The sequence below is a fragment of the Peromyscus maniculatus genome, chromosome 16, assembly GCF_049852395.1.
Source record: "Peromyscus maniculatus bairdii isolate BWxNUB_F1_BW_parent chromosome 16, HU_Pman_BW_mat_3.1, whole genome shotgun sequence".
In the NCBI taxonomy this organism is placed as follows: domain Eukaryota; kingdom Metazoa; phylum Chordata; class Mammalia; order Rodentia; family Cricetidae; genus Peromyscus; species Peromyscus maniculatus.
In genome coordinates, this window is record NC_134867.1 from 29780067 (window position 1) to 29797348 (window position 17282).

The 17282-nt window shown below is 39.4% G+C and overlaps 1 non-coding gene across 1 annotated transcript; it reads right to left on the reverse strand.

Annotated features, from left to right (window-relative positions):
* Positions 1-11441: 11441 nt before the first annotated feature.
* Trnae-cuc (transfer RNA glutamic acid (anticodon CUC)) lies at positions 11442-11513 on the reverse strand. Its single transcript has one exon. It is a non-coding gene; the product is annotated as a tRNA-Glu (tRNA).
* Positions 11514-17282: the final 5769 nt, after the last annotated feature.

Consider the following 17282-nt stretch of genomic DNA (forward strand, 5'->3'; position numbering starts at 1 on the left):
AAACTGCTGTGAACATAGTTCAGCAAGTGTCCTTGTGATAGGATGGAGTGTCCTTTGGGTATATGCCCAGGAGCAATATAGTGGAGTCTTGGGTATATCAATTCCCAATTTTCTGAGAAATTGCCATATTGATTTCCAAAGTGGCTGTACAAGTTTGCAGTCCTATGGGCAATAGAGGAGTGTTCCCCTTGCTCCACATCCTCATCAGCATGTGCTGTTAATTGTGTTAATTGATCTTAGTCATTCTGATGTAAGGTGTAAGATGGAATCTCAAAATTGTTTTGATTTGCATTTCCCTGATTGCTAAGGATGTTGAACATTTCTTTAAGTGTTTTTCAGCCATTTGAGAAGTCTCTGGTTTGTCCTGTACTCCATTTTTTAATTGGATTATTTAGTTTGTTGATGTCTAGTTTCTTGAGTTCTTTATATATTTTGGAGATCAGCCCTCTGTCAGATGTGAGGTTGGTGAAAATCTTTTCCCATTCTGTGCTGCCTTTTTGTCCTATTGGTGGTGTTTTTTGCCTTACAGAAGCTTTTCAGTTCCATGAAGTTCCATTTGTTAATTGTCGATCTTAGTGTCTGCACTACTGGTGTTCTGTTCAGGAAGTTATCTCCTGTTCCAATGAGTTCAAGGCTATTCCTCACTTTCTCTTCTACCAGGTTCAGTGTATCTGGTTTTATGTTAAGGTCTTTGATCTACTTGGACTTGAGTTTTGTGCAGGGTGATAGATATGGATCTACTTGCATTCTTCTACATACTGACATCCAGTTAGATTAGCACCGTTTGTTGAAGGTGCTTACTTTTTTTCCATTGTATATGCCGGGCTTCTTTATCATAAATCAGGTGTCCATAGAGGTGTGGATTTAGGTCTGGGTCTTCAATTGAATTCCGTTGATCAACCGTCTGTTTTTATGCCAATACCATACTATTTTTACTACTACACCTTTGTAGTACAGTTTGAAATCAGGGATGGTGATACCTCTGGAAATTCTTTTTATTGTATAGGATTGTTTTAGCTATCCTGGGTTTTTTGTTTTTCCATATGAAGTTGAGTCTTGTTTTTTCAAGGTCTGTAAAGAATTGTGTTGGGATTTTGATGGAGATTGCATTGAATCTGTAGATTGCTTTTGGTAGAATGGCTATTTTTACTATGTCAATTCTACCCATCCATGAACATGGGAGATCTTTCCATCTTCTGATATCTTCTCCAATTTTCTTCTTCAAGACTTGAAGTTTCTATCACACAGGTCTTTCACTTGCTTGGTTAAAGTTACCCCAAGATATTTTATATTATTTTTTGGGAATTGTGAAGGATGTTGTTCCCCTGATTTTTTTCTCAACCTGTTTGTTATTTGTGTGTATGAGGGATACTGTTTTTTGTTTGTTTGTTTGTTTGTTTGTTTTTTGCTGTTGTGTCTGTTGTTGTTGTTGTTGTTGTTGTTTTAGTTAATCTTATATTCAGCCACTTTGCTGAATGTGTTTATCCACTGTAAGAGTTCCCTGGTAGAATTTTTAGGGTCACTTATATATACTATCATATCATCTGCAAATAGCAATACTTTGACTTCTGCCTTTCCAATTTGTATACCCTTTATCTTCTTCAGTTGTCTTATTGCTCTAGCTAGAACTTCAAGTACTATATTGAATAGGTATGGAGAGAACAGACAGCCTTGTCTTATTCCTGATTTTAGTGGAATGACTTTTAAGTTTCTCTCTGTTTAATTTGATGTTGGCTATAGGCTTGCTGTATATTGTCTTTATTATGTTTGGGTATGTCCCTTGTATCTCTGATCTCTCCAAGACTTGTATCATGAAGTAGTATTAAATTTATCAAAGTCCTTTTCAACTTCTAATGAGATGATCACGTGGGTTTTTTTTCTTCCAGTTTGTTTGTATGGTAAATTATATTGACAGATTTTCAAATGTTGAACCATCTCTGCATCTCTGGGATGAAGTCTAAGTGATCATGGTGAATGATCTTTTTGATGTGTTCTTGGATTTGGTTTGCAAGTATTTTACTGAGTATTTTTGCATCAATGTTCATGAGGGAAATTAATCTATACCTGTAGGGGGATGTTTTCCCATCCTACAGCTGCTCTCAAATAATCACTCAGAGGCTTAATATAAATTACAAATGATCGACCAATAGCTCAGGCTTATTATCTACTAGCTCTTACATTTTAAGTTAGCCCATATTCCTTATTTATGCTCTGCCACATCGTAGTACCTTTATTACCATGACACATTCATCTCCTGCTTCCTCTAAGTCTGGTGGTAACTCCCAGCTCCATGCTTCTTTCTTTCAGTATTCTCCTAGTCTAGTTCTCCTGCCTAACCTCATTCTGTTCATCTATTGGCCAGTCAACTTGTTTATTAAACCAATCATAGCAACATATATTCACACAGTGTAAAGGAATATTCCACAGCATGTAATTCTCTTTCTTTGTTGAATCTTTGAGTGGTTTGGGTATCAGGGTGACTCTGTCCTCATAAAATAAATTTGGCAACGTTCCATCTGTTTCTATTTTGTGGAATAATTTGAGGAGTAGTGGCATTAGCTCTTCTTTGAAAGTCTGGTAGAATTCTGCACTAAAATCATCTGGCCCCGGGCTTTTCTTGAGGGGGGAAACTTAGGGGCCATAGATCTATGTAAATTCTTTATCTGATCTTGATTCAGCTTTGATGAGATGTTTATCAAGAAAATTGTTTATTTATTTGAAATTTTCCAATTTTGTGGGATACAGGATTGTGAAGTATAACCTAATGATTCTTTAAATTTCCTCCATGTCTGTTGTTATGTCCCCTTTTTTCATTTCTGATTTTGTTAATTTGGAATTTTTTTCTGTATCTTTTAATTAGTTTAGATAGGGAATTGTCTATCTTGTTGACTCAAAGAAGCAACTCTTTGTTTCACTGATTCTTTGTATTGTTCTCTGTTTCTATTTTATTAATTTCAGCCCTCAGTTATTATTTCCTTTTGTCTACTCCTCTTGAGTGTGTTTGCTTCTTTTTGTTCTAGAGCTTTCGAGTATGCTGTTAAGTTGCTAGTGTGAGATCTCTCTAATTTCTTTATGAAGGCATATAGTATTATTGTTGGCTCTTTGCTCTTTGGCTCTTTTGGAGGACCTGCCACCCAGATCCCAAATAAAATGGAGATATCGTCTTACTTATGAATGCCCAGCCTTAGCTTGGCTTGTTTCTTGCCAGTTTTTCTTAACTTTAAATTATCCCATCTACCTTTAGCCTCTGGGCTTTTTCTTTTTCTTACTTCTGTATATCGTACTTTTACTTTTACTCTGTGGCTGGCCCGTGGCGTCCTCTTCTCTTTGTTCTCTTGTTCTTCCTTCTTTTCTTCCCAGATTTCTCCTTCTATTTATTCTCTCTGCCTGCCAGCCCTGTCTATCCTTTCTCCTGCCTTGCTATTGACCATTCATCTTTATTAGATCATCAGGTGTTTTATACAGGCACAGTACCACAGCTTCACAGAGTTAAACAAATGCAACACAAAAGAATGCAACACATCTTTGCATCATTAAACAAATGTTCCACAGCATAAACAAATGCAACACACCTTAAAATAATATTCTACAACGTAGTGCTCTGAACTTTCCCCTTAGCACCTGTGTCCCATAAGTTGGGAGTGTCAAGCATTCATTTTCACTGAATTCTAGGAAGTCTTTAGTTTCCTTATTTCCACCTTGACACAGTAGTCTTTCAGTAGGGGTTTGTTCAGTTTCCATGTGTTTGTAGGCTCTCTGTGGTTTCTGTTGTTGTTGAAATCCAGCTTTAATCCATGGTGATCAGATAAGCTACAGGGGGGATATTTCAATTTCTTGTATCTGTTGACACTTACTTTGTAACTGAGTATGTGGTCAGTTTTGGAGACTGTTCCATGAGGTGCTAAGAAGAAGGTGTATTCTTTTGTGTCTGGGTGAAGTGTTCTACAGATATATGTTAGGTTCATTTAATTCATAGTTTCTGTCTGTCCATTAGTGAGAGTGGGGTACTGAAGACTGTGGTGGTATTGTGTTCCCCAAAATATTGTGTACCTTAATAAACTTACCTGGGGTCAGAGAACAGACAAGCCATTAGTTAGGTAGTGATAGCACACGCCTTTAATCCTAGCATTCCAGAGACAGAAATCCCTCTGGATCTCAGTGAGTTCAAGGCCACATTGAAAATAGCCAAGCATGGTGACATATGCCTTTAATCCCAGAAAGCCAGCCTTTAATCCCAGGGAGTGGTGGTAGAAAGCAGAAAGATATATAAGGCGTGAGGACCAGAAACTAGAAGCGTTTGGCTGGTTCAGCATTTGGCTGGTTAAGCATTTGGCTGGTTAAGCTTTCAGGCTTTGGAGCAACACAGTTCAGCTGAGAGCAATTGGGATGAGGACACAGAAGCTTCCAGTCTGAGGAAACAGGACAAGCTGAGGAATTGGCAAGGTGAGATAGCTGTGGCTTGTTCTGTCTCTCTGATCTACCAGCATGGACCCCAATAACTGGCCTCGGGTTTGATTTTATTAATAAGAACTTTTAAGATTCCTGCTACAGAAGACTCCCACTATTAATGTGTGTGGTTCAACCTGTGATTTAAACTTTATGTTTCTTTTATAAATGTGGATGCCCTTGTGTTTAAGAATTAAAATGTTATCTTGGTGGAGTTTTCCTTTAATGAATATGAAATTTCCTTCTCTATCTCTTTTGATTAATTTTGGTTTGAAGTCTATTTTGTTAGATATTAGAATAGCTATACCAGCTTGTTTCTTAGGTCCATTTACTTGGAAATTCTTTTTCTAACCCTTTACTCTGAGGTAATATCTACCTTTGATGTTGAGGTATGTTTCTTGTATGTAGCCGAAGGATGGATCCTGTTTTTTTATCCATTCTGTTAACATGTGTCTTTTTATTGGGGAATTGGGTCCATTGATACTGAGAGATATTAATGACCAATTATTGTTAGTTTCCATTATTTTGTTGTTGCTGGTGGTGGTGGTGGTGTATGTGTGCATGTGAGTGTGTGTGCGTTTTGTGGGTTTTGCTGGTGTGAGATTATTGTCTGTGGTTTTGTGGGTATAGTTAACTTCCTTGGGTTGGAGTTTTCTCTCTAGTACCTTCTATAGAGCTGGATTTATGGATAGGTATTGTTTAAATTTGACTTTGTCATAAAATATCTTGTTTTCTTCATCTATGGTAATTGAACATTTTTCTGAGTATAGTAGTCTATGCTGGCATCCATGGCCTCTTAGTGTCTGTCAAACATCTGTCCAGGCCCTTCTGGCTTTCAGAGTCTCCATTGAGAAGGTGGATGTAATTCTAATAGTTCTGCTTTTATATATTACTTGGCCTTTTCCCCTTGCAGTTTTTACTATCCTTTCTTGGTTTTTATGTTTAGTGTTTTGATTATTATGTGCTCAGGGACTTTCTTTTCTGATCCAGTGTATTTTGATGGTCTATAAGCTTCTTGTACTTATATAGTAATCTCCTTCTTTAGGTTAGGAAAATTTTCTTCTAGGATTTGTTAAATATATTTTCTGGATTTTTGAACTGAGAATCTTCTCCTTCTTCTATTCCTTTTTTTTTTTTTTTTTTTTTTAGGTTTGCCTTTTTATAGTGTTCCAGATTTCTTGGATGTTTTATGTTAGGAGTTTATTAGATATAATATTTTCTTTGATTGATGAATCTATTTCTTCTATCATGTCTTCAACACCTTAGATTCTCTCTTCCAACTCTTATATTCTGTTGGTGATGTTTGCATCTGTAGTTCCTGTACATTCCCCAGATTTTCCATGTCCTGGATTCCGTCAGTTTGTGTTTTCTTTATTGTTTCTATTCTGATTTTCGTGTCCTTTACCTGTTTGTCTTTTCTTGGCATTTTTTATGGTCTTTATTGATTTCCTCCAATTTTTTTGTTTGCCTTTTCCTCAATTTCTATAAGGGATTTTTTTTTTCATTTCCTCTGTAAGTACCTCTATAATCTTCGTAAAGTTGTTTTTAAGGTAGTTTGCTTGTGTTTCAGCTGCATGGGAATAGTCAGGTCTTGCTGTAATAGGATAGCTGGTCTCTGGTATTGCCATGTTGCCCTGACTGTTGTTGGTTGTATTCTTGCACTGGTGTTTAAGCATCTGGGTTTAGGATGATTACAGGTTTAGGTGTTGATTTCTGAGTTTGTGTTTGTTGGATGAGTGTTTTGCTTTGTTTTTTCTTGGCTTTTGCCTCCCCTTTGGTCTTCTGGTCTTTGTGGTCTGGGTTTCTGGTGGCCAGCATGACCTCTGATCTTATAGGGAGTCTCTATCCAAGTTGGGGCTACCCTTCTGGCAGCTAGCTTGGCATTTGGTGCAGTAGGGGGCTCTGTTCTTCTGACTGGTGTGATCTGTTCTTCTGGCTTGCATGGTCTGAGCATTGCAAGTCCGCTGGGGTTGGGGGCAGGGCCCAGCAGCCTTGGGGGTGACGAGGTAGGAGGGTGTGGCCTGTGGAGTGGGTCTTTGGGAACAGACTCTAGGGAGTGGGGCAATTCAGCTGGCAGGCAGGTCACTCACCTCTTCTTCTGATTGACATGACTGCTTTCAAAACCAGTCCTAACAACCTACTTCTTGGTTTAGTTAATTATTTATCTCATTCAGTGACACCATCCACATGCTAAGCACTGTTCTAGATGCTAATGAAAATCCTTGCCTTTAACTGGCCCCCCACGGGCTGCTTTCAGGCATCCTTATGGTTTCAGGATGACTCAGCCCAAATTGCCACCCTGTAGTAAGTACAACCTGGGCTGGATGACAATTCTGCGTTCAAAATAAAGTGGACAAGCACAGAAGAGTGTTTTCAGGTATACACAAATTCCTTTCTGCAGGCTAAGCACTTCCTGTTCCCTTACCTTTGCAGGGCCTCTTCACGTCTGGAGTATTTATGCAAACACTCCTTAGTATTTCACCACTCGTCCTAAACTCAGAGTCCAACACAGTATTCCATCTCTCCACAGCAGTACCTTCAAGCTGAGGGTGGGCATTATGACCCAGTGCTATGTCGAAATAACAGTATCACTTAGGAAATTATTGACTGACAATAAAGATGATACTAAACAAAACAAACAAAGCCTCCTTTAGAAAGTACCTGGACAGCCCTGCTGGTGGTGGCACACATCTTTAATCCCAGCATTCAGGAAGCAGAAGCAGGTGGATCTCTGTGAGTTCAAGGCCAGCCTGATCTATAGAGTGAGTTCCAGGACAGGCTCCAAAGCTACACAGAGAAACCCTGACTCTCCAGCCCAAACCAAGCCTGCAAGGCAGCCTCTCCTGGCTGCATTCAATCTCTGAGCAAGTGTTTTCTCTCTTCAGGATGGAGGTCTTACATCAGTTCCAATCACCTCTGGATCTGTCATCATGTGTCAAAAATGTCAACCTATGCAGTAAACACTGTCACTTGGGTGACCATCCTCGGCTCACATATGAATACTATATGGCTTCCTTCTTTGGCTTCTTTCCAAATTTATAAGCCACCATCAAATTTTCTCCTCTGATTCCAATTCAACTGCAATTGTAGAGACAATCTTATTTATTTTTATGTACCTGTGCCACCACAGTGACTGCCATGGACTAGGGTATCCCTGTTTTATGAATGGGTGGACAAATGAACTGACGTAAACACTGAAGTGTTTGTGAGACCACAAGCATCTCCACTGTACAGAAAGGACCTAGAAGCTGTGCAGAGTTGAGCCCTTTCCTCAGTCCACACAGCTAATATTGGCACAGTAAGGATGATTTCATTCTCTGGCTTCTCAACAAGGATGTTTTTGCATTTTTCAGACCTCTTTTGCTTTCCCATATTTGTTCATCCTCTGTAACGAGTTCATGGACAAATCTCTTACCTCTTCCTCGCATTAGACCTTCGCTCTTAGAGTTGGGCATATAACAATGAGCTTCTAGACATCCTTACTGTTGCAACTCCTGACAGTATACTCGGCACCCAGCACCCAACATCTCACTCCCTGCCTTGCTTAATCACCTTCTTCTTCTCCTTAGCCTCTTCACAAGACTCTCATTCTACCACCACTTACCCCTTCTTTTTGTTTTTAAATTTTTAACCTTTATTGTTATTTGTGTGTGTGTGTGTCTGGGTGTTTTGCCTTTGTGTGTGTCTAATTATCTCATGCATGCCTGGTACCCTGGAGGCCAGCAGAGGGTGTTGGATTTCCTGCGATTGGAGATACAGATGATTGTGAGCCACCATATGGGTTCTAGGGAGAGCAACCTGAGCTCTTAAGTAACGAGGCACCTCTCCAGCACCCGCCACTATTTCTTAAGTCCCTGTATCTCTCTGACATCACTGTTGCTACGTCCTTTCCTAGTTATGCTGTTCTTATCTTTTTCTTAGTATACGCTCCTGTGTTTATTCCTTGATCATCTGTCTGTTTTGTGAATTCTCCTTTTGGGAGATTCCAAATCTATGCAAGCTTCTTCTAAGCATGGGGCTCCTCACTCCAGACCTTCAACTCTAATTTAACATTTTCTATCAATGTTTGGTTGGTTATGTTGGCTCTGAGGGATGAAGCTGGACTCACCATCTCTGCCCACTGTCCTGCATTTCAGCCTCCTTATCACTTTGTGTGCCCCTTTGAATGTACTCATCAGACAGAGCACACATCATGGGATCAGCAATGATTCTTCTACATTCTGGACCCTGTAGCTTCAGAGCCTATCAAATACCGAGTTCTTGCATTCCACTTGCAACTTTTAAGCAGGTCGTCAAGTCTTCCATAATCTGGCTGCATGTTTCTGTCTGACCTCATCCTGCACCATATCCCGGCATGTGTCCCTCATCACAGCCCAGCTGATGAAGCTGTCTTCATGACAGATGCCAGCTGTGGTCACTGTGATAGTTAATTTTAAGTGTCAACTGTATGGGATTAAGGACTCAATAAACGGTAATGATAAGGCGCTATTGCCCCCATGCTGTTTGTTGGAGAGTCATGAGGCAGGCTTCCACAAGCAGGAACCTCCTGAGCATATGGACTGGCAAAGGCAGATTGTGGTGCCATCCAATCACTGAGGTCCTAGATGGAACAAAAAGTCAACCTCCTCTCTGTCCAAGAGTTGAGACACTCTCCTTTTCTTGTCACTAGACAGCTGAACTATGACTCCTGGGTCTGGGATTCCAAGATTTATAGCAGGTTCTCAAGTCTTCAGCCATAGGCTAAGAATTATACTACCAGCTTCCTTGGTTGCATGGCTTTTAGTGTTGAAATGAGCCTGGCCATGGCTGTCCCAGGCTCTCCGGCTTTCTAGATGGCCTCTTCTGGCACTTTTCAGCATCCATAATCACAAAGACAATTCCCACAATGGATCTCTTCTCTATGTGTCTACCTCTCCAGCTACCTAGCTCTAGTGATTCATTGTCAACATATTTGGAGCAAGAAATGCCTAGGTTTGCAAAACAGAGATCTGAGTGTATCTTTGTAGTATTTCCAGAGATGATTAGGTCATGGGGGCTTTGAACTACTCAGTGGAGTAATCCCTTCATGGTTTTCTAAAATGAACGCATTACTGGGAGATGGTGACATGTGGAATCAGTCCGTGGAGACGTGTTCTTCGAGGGCTGTACCTCCCGTGAGCTGCTCCTCTGCTTCCTGGATAGCATGGTGTGAACTAACTTGCTCCACAGTACCCTCCTAGTCAGGACTGGCTGACCTCTCTGAAAACAGGAGCCAAAATAAATTATCCCTTCTTTTAAGTTCTCTTGGGTGTTTTGGTTACAGTAATGAGAAAGCCGATTAACACACTACATTTTATCTATTATCTGTCTTCCTATCATCTATCTATCTGTCCGCCTGTCTGTCTGTTATTATCTATCTATCATCTTCTAGGTGTTCTTTCTCTCTGGAAAACCCTATCACAATTATGCAGGATCCCCTTAAATAAAATGCCCATTCTCAGGCAATCTATATACTACCGGTGTTTCTGTTCATCTTGGAAACCAATATTTGAGTTCTATTTTCAGCTGGTGCCCATTTATTTTCTTTACCACATGATCATGGCTCTTTGAAGAGCTTGATACATCACAAATAACCAGTGTGTGGTGCCTATTATTTTGTTGGTGATGATAATTATGACAAATATGCTTCTGCCATAATTGCATGGTGAAGTGAAATTTTCTAAAAACAAAATAAAAAAACAACAACCAAAAAAAAAACCGACTAGTAATACTGGGTTCAGAGAAAGCCAGTGTGCTTCTGTAGGAACCACTCAGCAGTTTTCTCTTCCAAAGCAGCTAGAAGGAAGGCAAAACAGGTCATTTTAGTTGAATTCAAGCTTCCAAGTCTTGTTTTCCAAGTTTTTATGTCATTTTTAAAGGTCAGATTTAAACACAAAGTGGAAAAACAACAACAAAACAAAAAACCTAAATCTCAACATCCCCAAAACAACAGCAATGGATGAAATAGAATAAAATTTTAGGATTCAAAACAGTGAAGGTCTCTGTACCACCTTTTGTATTCTCTTTGAGTCCAGCATTTTCACAATTTCTTTTTGAGAAATCCCAAAGCTCCAATTTGTTCTCAGTTATAAAAATTCTCATCCAAATCCCAATGTACAACTTACAGTATGTGATTGGCAGATGGGGGACTGGCACTCTGAATGTAAGAAACTTACCACATTTGTGTGGTTTTCTTAGAAAGAAAAAACTTACGTAAAATAATTAAATAGGTTAGAATATATATATTAAACTATATACATATATATGTACATATAAAACTAAATGCCAGGCTGTGTTACATGACTTTAATCCCAGCACTTGGGAGGCAAAGGCAGGTGCGTCTCTTTGAAGTCAAGGCCAGCCTGGTCTATATAATGAGTTCCAGGACAGCCAGAGCTATTTAGTGAGACCAAGTCTCAAAAACAAACAAATAATAAATATAAAAAATAAAAATTTAAACTAAAAAAAGTAAATAATTCATCATTCACTTTTATCAAAAAGACCTCTTTGAATTTATAAAGGAGAACAAGATAGGAACAGCTCCACTTTAAATAAATAATATATGCTCTCAATGTATAAATAGAAAGTGACTCAAAACATGATGCAAAATAAGCATAAATCTCCCTGAAATGATACCCTTATTTAATCAGTGAAACACACCCAAAAGTAAATAAAGGCTTCCTAAAAATCTTGGCTTGTTTACACATCCGAATTATTCTCAGAGGCTGGAAATTGTATTCCTTAGATGAACAGATTTACAAACAAGTATATTTCAAGTCCTTTATAGTTAGGGACCTTTAATGCTTTTTAATTGTCAATCGTAAATAAATAGACGTATGATTTTTGAAATGTAGCTTTAAAGACATTTGTAAAGCGAGTCTAATTTTTGTTGCCGACAATAAAGCAGCAATAAGAACCCGCTTGCAGTAATGCTTCTTGATCCACAGAGAATCAAGTTGGTAGGAAAAAAGGAAGTCTTCCCTGACCGGGAATCGAACCCGGGCCGCGGCGGTGAGAGCGCCGAATCCTAACCACTAGACCACCAGGGAGCTTGAAGTGAATTCTTCTATTACTTTAGTTGGTTCATATAGATGCTGAATATACTTCCAGGCTGTAGAGGGCACACTCGCCCTTAACTGGATGCATTTAGTTGCTGTAGGAATGAGCACCGGAAACCAGAGCAGTTTTTCAGCTTTCCGGCGGAGCTCGCAGCAGCTGCTAGGAGGGAAACAGCTGCTGAGGACCCTGGAAATCTGATCTCCTTCTTCCTGTGGTGCAAAATTCTCGTCCTACCTGCGTTCCATGGAAATATTTCTACGCCTAGGCTACTGTCAAACTTTTGTCGTCTGCTTCGCTCTTTTCTTAACCGTCGTAGACACTTTATTCAAACCAAATCTGACTCTATTTGTATCTGTCTTTTCTTTTTTTTTCCTGTCACGTGAATATTAAGTGCCGTCAGTACCCAAGAAAGGCTAAGGATACATCGTCCAAGACCCCACAAAGACTGTAGCGTGTAAATGTCGGTTCCAAAGGGCGTATTGCACATGTAAATTAATATATATGTATGTATCACGTGATTGTGACTTATTTGGCATATGTGATCAGGGTTAACGAAGCTTCGAGAGTTAGGGTGACAGGCCAGCTGTGAGTTACTCTCACATTCCTCAAATGACTCATATCTGGACAGTCGCTTCAATATACACTAAACACAGCCAGGAAATTGTAATTGCCAGAAGAGTTCAAGAGCCAGTCAGCCTTCATCCACAACGCCTCACGAAATGCGAGCCAAGAGTCATGTAAACCAAGAGCCACTGTGCAACGAGGTGGAAAGAGGCAAGATAGGCAAGAATCCACGAAGAACTTGCTCACCACACCCTCAGAAACCACTGTGGAGATTCAAGGGCCTTCCATCATGCAGAATCAGCTGAGCTGGGCTTGAATATTACCGCTTTTTTTTTTTTTTTGGAAATGTTCAGATGATGATGACTAAACCATTGATACAATCTAAAGTTATCTCAATACACAAACTGGAAAAATTAAAGGAAATGGCTAAGATTAATAAAGTATTGCCAGAAGACATTTCTAAACTTTTTTTTTTTAAGACAGGGTCTCACTGTTGCGGCCCTAGCTGGCCTCTAATTTACTGAGATCCGCTGTCCTCTGCTCCAGGGAGCTAGGATTAAAGGTCTGTGCTAACCCTTTATCGTATTTTATATAGAAAATACACTCCCCCTTTTCTTGGCTAAAAAATTTCAGTAGACCAAGATCTGCAGATAGCTTTATCTCTGTTTTAAGGGGTAACCTGTCGGAAGCAACTGAGCTTTGAATTTTGAGCAAAAACAGCAGATGCCAGTTTTAGAATTTTAGTTTAAATTCTAATAGGTTTAATCACAATGTTAAAAGGGAGGGCAGTGAAACCCATGCCCAAGTTCTACCTCCCAAATAACCCTCATTCCTTTTTCTCATTTGGAAGGCATTAGCAACTTCCCCTGTATAGTCCCAGAAACTATCTGTCCAATGAACAAATAGCTAGGTTTGGGTTTTGTCTTCTTGTTGTTTTGTTGTTATGTTTTTTTTTTTTTTGACACAATCTCACTATGTAGACCAAGCTGCCCTAGAACTGTCTATGTAGACCAAAGTGACCTTGAATTCACAGAGATTCACCTGTCTTTGCCTCTCAAGTGCAGGAGTTAATAGCCCATGCCACCACACCTGGTTTTTATGGGTCTTTTTCTCCTGACATTTTTTGTTTTTAAAAATATCAAACCTACAGGAGGGGATATTGGATAATGAATGCACACAGTCCCTTCTTGTAAACCTGTGTCGTCTGCTCTGTGGCTTTCATGAGTGTCTCCAGTGCCTTGAAATGCAGCTACTACTAATTTAGATGTGCTTGAAGTATTGAATTCACATTGGGTTCTCTATCCTTCATGTAAAGAAATAAAACATCAACACTTTTAAACATTGATCCTTTAAAAAATGGTAATATTGGTTCTATTGAGTGCCCAAAATATTGATATTTTTGTTTCATTACTATTTTAATGAACTACATGAATATTTTAAGTTCTGTATATAGCTTATATGTTATCTTACAGTAATAACCTAGATTCACTAACTAGTAATTTTTTTGCCATGTTTACTTTTTTCTTGAGCCACTTGAGGTTATTGTAATGTCTAATACATATTTTATCATTTATCATCTCAAAAGAACCAGCAATATAATGATCACACTCAGGAAATTTGAATTCAATACTTATATGATCAATAATCAAAAGTTTCAATTTTCCTAATATATTTTCCTAATATATCTTTTGTAGTTTTTTTTTTTAATTCAGGACCCAACTAAGTCTCATTTCTTCAATCTGCAAGTTTCAATTTTCTTTTAAGATTGATTTTTTTTTTTTAAATAATGGAGGACAGTTATTTTGGAAAGTCTCTCAAACTAGGAATATCTTTTGGCGGGAAACCTATCATAAACGATACATTTTCTCCAGTACTTTTCATCAGAATGCGCCCAGTGCCAGCTCTTTTCATTACTGGCAATTTTGTGCATACCGACCCAATAACGCCTCCTCCATATATATCCCTAGAGTATGCCACCTGTACCACAAGTTTTATGTCAACCTGTGGAAACCTTAACTGAGAAAATACCTCCATCAGATCAGGTCATAGGGAAGCCTATAGGGCATTTTCTTAATTAGGGGTTGATGTAAGAAGGCCCATACCCCTGAGCTGGTAGTCCTGAGTTCTACAAGAAAGCAGGCTGAGCAATCAGTGAGGAGCAAGCCAATAATCAGCAGCTTGACCCAGCACCAGGATGGATTCTGCATCAGTTCTCACCTCCAGGCTATTTAAGTTCCTGCCTTGACTTCTTTCAGTGATGGACTATGATGTGGAAGTATAAGCCAAATAAACCATTTCCTCCCCAACTTGCTTTTGGTTATGGTGTTTCATCATAGCAGTAGTAACCCTAACTAGGACATCACCTTACAAAGCAAAATAACTTTACATCTTGTGGTGGAGAAAATTATTCTGGATCACCTGGGAGAATATTAAGAGGAGAGTAAATGGTAAGTTTGACCACTTGGTGAAGGTGTCCAACATAATTATCGATTGTAATTACACATGTCACCAATAAATATCGGGAAAGGCAACTATACCTAGCAGAATTGATCCTTTGAGACTGTGTGATGCATCTGTGTTTTCCACTTCTGTTGGGGACACCGTTCTGAGCCAATGATTTGCTGTAGTGTTTGTAAAATGGTGACCACTTAATTTTACTATTCTTTTGTGAAGAACTTCCCTCCCTCTAATTAGTCTTTATTTCATTTGTATGCACCATTTTGGGCTCATGTCTTCTCACTCTGTTTTGTGAGTTTATTCATGGTATTTTACTCTGGTTCCTATGACCTCTGGCTTGTTGCTATACATAGAGTACTTTCTTACTTTCTGGCCAAACATAATTCAGGTATATTTTGTACTTTATAAAGTAACTTAGGGAGGGTTAAAATGTCTTCTATCCTTTAAGTGACCTCTTTTGTATTTTTACCAAGTAGTAGCATTCTCTACCTATTTTCTGTTTTTATCAACATATTTTAAAGATATTCATGAGCACCGTCCTATCATCATTTTGATAACTGTCTGGTATTGAACATGTATTCTGTACTTTTCAAAATAGAAAAACAAATAGCATTAAACCAACATCATCCAGTGCTTAGTTTTTAAATTAATTTTCTCACAAGTAAGCTAATTTTAGGTTGGAAAAAAACTATTGTACCAGAAGAAGAATCAAGGCAACAGATCAAACTTAGGTATAATTTATTGACAGGGTTTTTTTGTTTGTTTGTTTATTTATTTATTTGTTTGTTTGTTTGTTTGTTTGTTTTTTCAAGACAGGGTTTCTCTATGAAGTTTTGGTGCCTGTCCTGGATCTTGCTCTGTAGCTCAGGCTGGCCTCGAACTCACAGAGATCCACCAGGCTCTGCCTTCCAAGTGCTGGGATAAAAGGTGTGCGCCTCCTTAGCAGCTTGATTTCAATCTGATTTGGCTCTTTGTTCATTTATTCAAGCGTTGTGTCAAGACACCGAGAACACCAAGGTGAACAAAACAGGAACGCCAATTTTAAGAATGGATGTATGTGTGTATATATGTGTGTATTGTGTGTGTATGTGAGTCTTTGTAGGCCACATATGTGCTGGTGCCCACAGAGGCCAGAAGAAGACTTTGGGTTCCCTTGAGCTGGAGTTTCAGGCAGTTGTGAGCCAAGGATTTGAATGCTGGGGACCAGACTCAGGTCCTTGGGAAGAGCAGGAAGTGCTCTTAACTGCGGAGCCATCGATCCAGCCACGGATTGCAAATGTAACAGTTTAACTTGAGGTGGCAGTTGAAGCAACCAAGAAATTACAACATAGCAAAGAAATGTATCACACACTTTATTACATTTATTTAATATATTCTCATCTATCTTTCATAATGTATACATATAGGTAAGACTATAAAATGATGCCAGGCGGTGGTAGCCCAGGCTGGCCTCAAACTCACAGAGATCTGCCTGGCTCTGCCTCCCGAGTGCTGGGATTAAAGGCGTGCGCCACCACCGCCCGGCGTGGTAGTTTCTTATAAAGTTGAGTATGCAGTAACCATAAAACCAAGCATATGGACCCTTGCCATCTTAAAGCTCAGATTCCCCCGTGCTGGGCTTACAGGTGTATGGCGCCACATCTGACTTCTTTCATGTTTTCTCAAAGTCAAGATGGTATCTTAGTGACCCGATAGAGTCTATTGGGTAGACTAATGACCCCAGCTTGTGAAAATGGGCTGCTGCCTTCAACCCTGCTAATTAGGATCTCTTTAACCTTTTTAGACGTAGAGGACCACCTACAGACGTCCACAGTTGTTATTGGTGTCACTCACAGCCTGTGTCAACCAGCCCAAGTGCAGGGTGAGAGAGCATGTGAGCATGTCTTTCTCTCTGAGCTAGACATAGGAAAATAGTTCTAAATACTATCACTACAAGAGGGAACTTGCTTGGTGGCTGTAGCCTCAACTTTTCATCCAGTGCACGAGTTACAACTCAAACATCTTGGCCCGGAAATTATACATCCGTGACAATATTTCAGTGAGCCTAACTGAGCCTAAGTCATTTCTTATTTGTGTGTGTGTGTGTGTGTAGGGCAGAGCAACTGAAATGACTCGCTCTCCGCTTCTCCCTTTTAGGCTCAAAGAGCTCCCTGCCTCTCTAATTTACACAAAAGTCTCCATATATAAAGATGATTTGTCACAAAAAAAGGACATGACAAGAGGGCTTAAACTACCCCACCATCACTTCGCCCCTTCATTAGAGAAAGAAGAGGCAGTCTTCACATTTCTCACAGGCCCTCAGCCCCAAACCGTTCATCACTTACCAATCACTTGCAACTAACCAGGTACAAGGAGAGGTGCTATGGAGACCATTTCACTTTCATTAATAAATTAAATTTTACAAATGAATTAATTTTATTAATTAGAGATAGGATTTTATCACGTATGGCAGGCTGGCCTGGAGCTAACAATCCTCCTGTCTCTCCCTCCCTAAATTCTGGGATTATAGAAATGGGCCACAAGTGTCCAGTTCGGGGATACTGTTTTTGAAAAGAAAACTTTGATTACACTAACACATGCTGCTAGAGTAATAGCTGACTTCTATTGATTACACATCCAACACTGCACATACCCTCCATGAATGATCTCATTCCCGATATCTACCCTAGGAAGTTGGTGCTGCGACCATGCCCGCTTAGAAGATAAAAGCATCAGAAAGGTAGTAATTTATCCAAGGC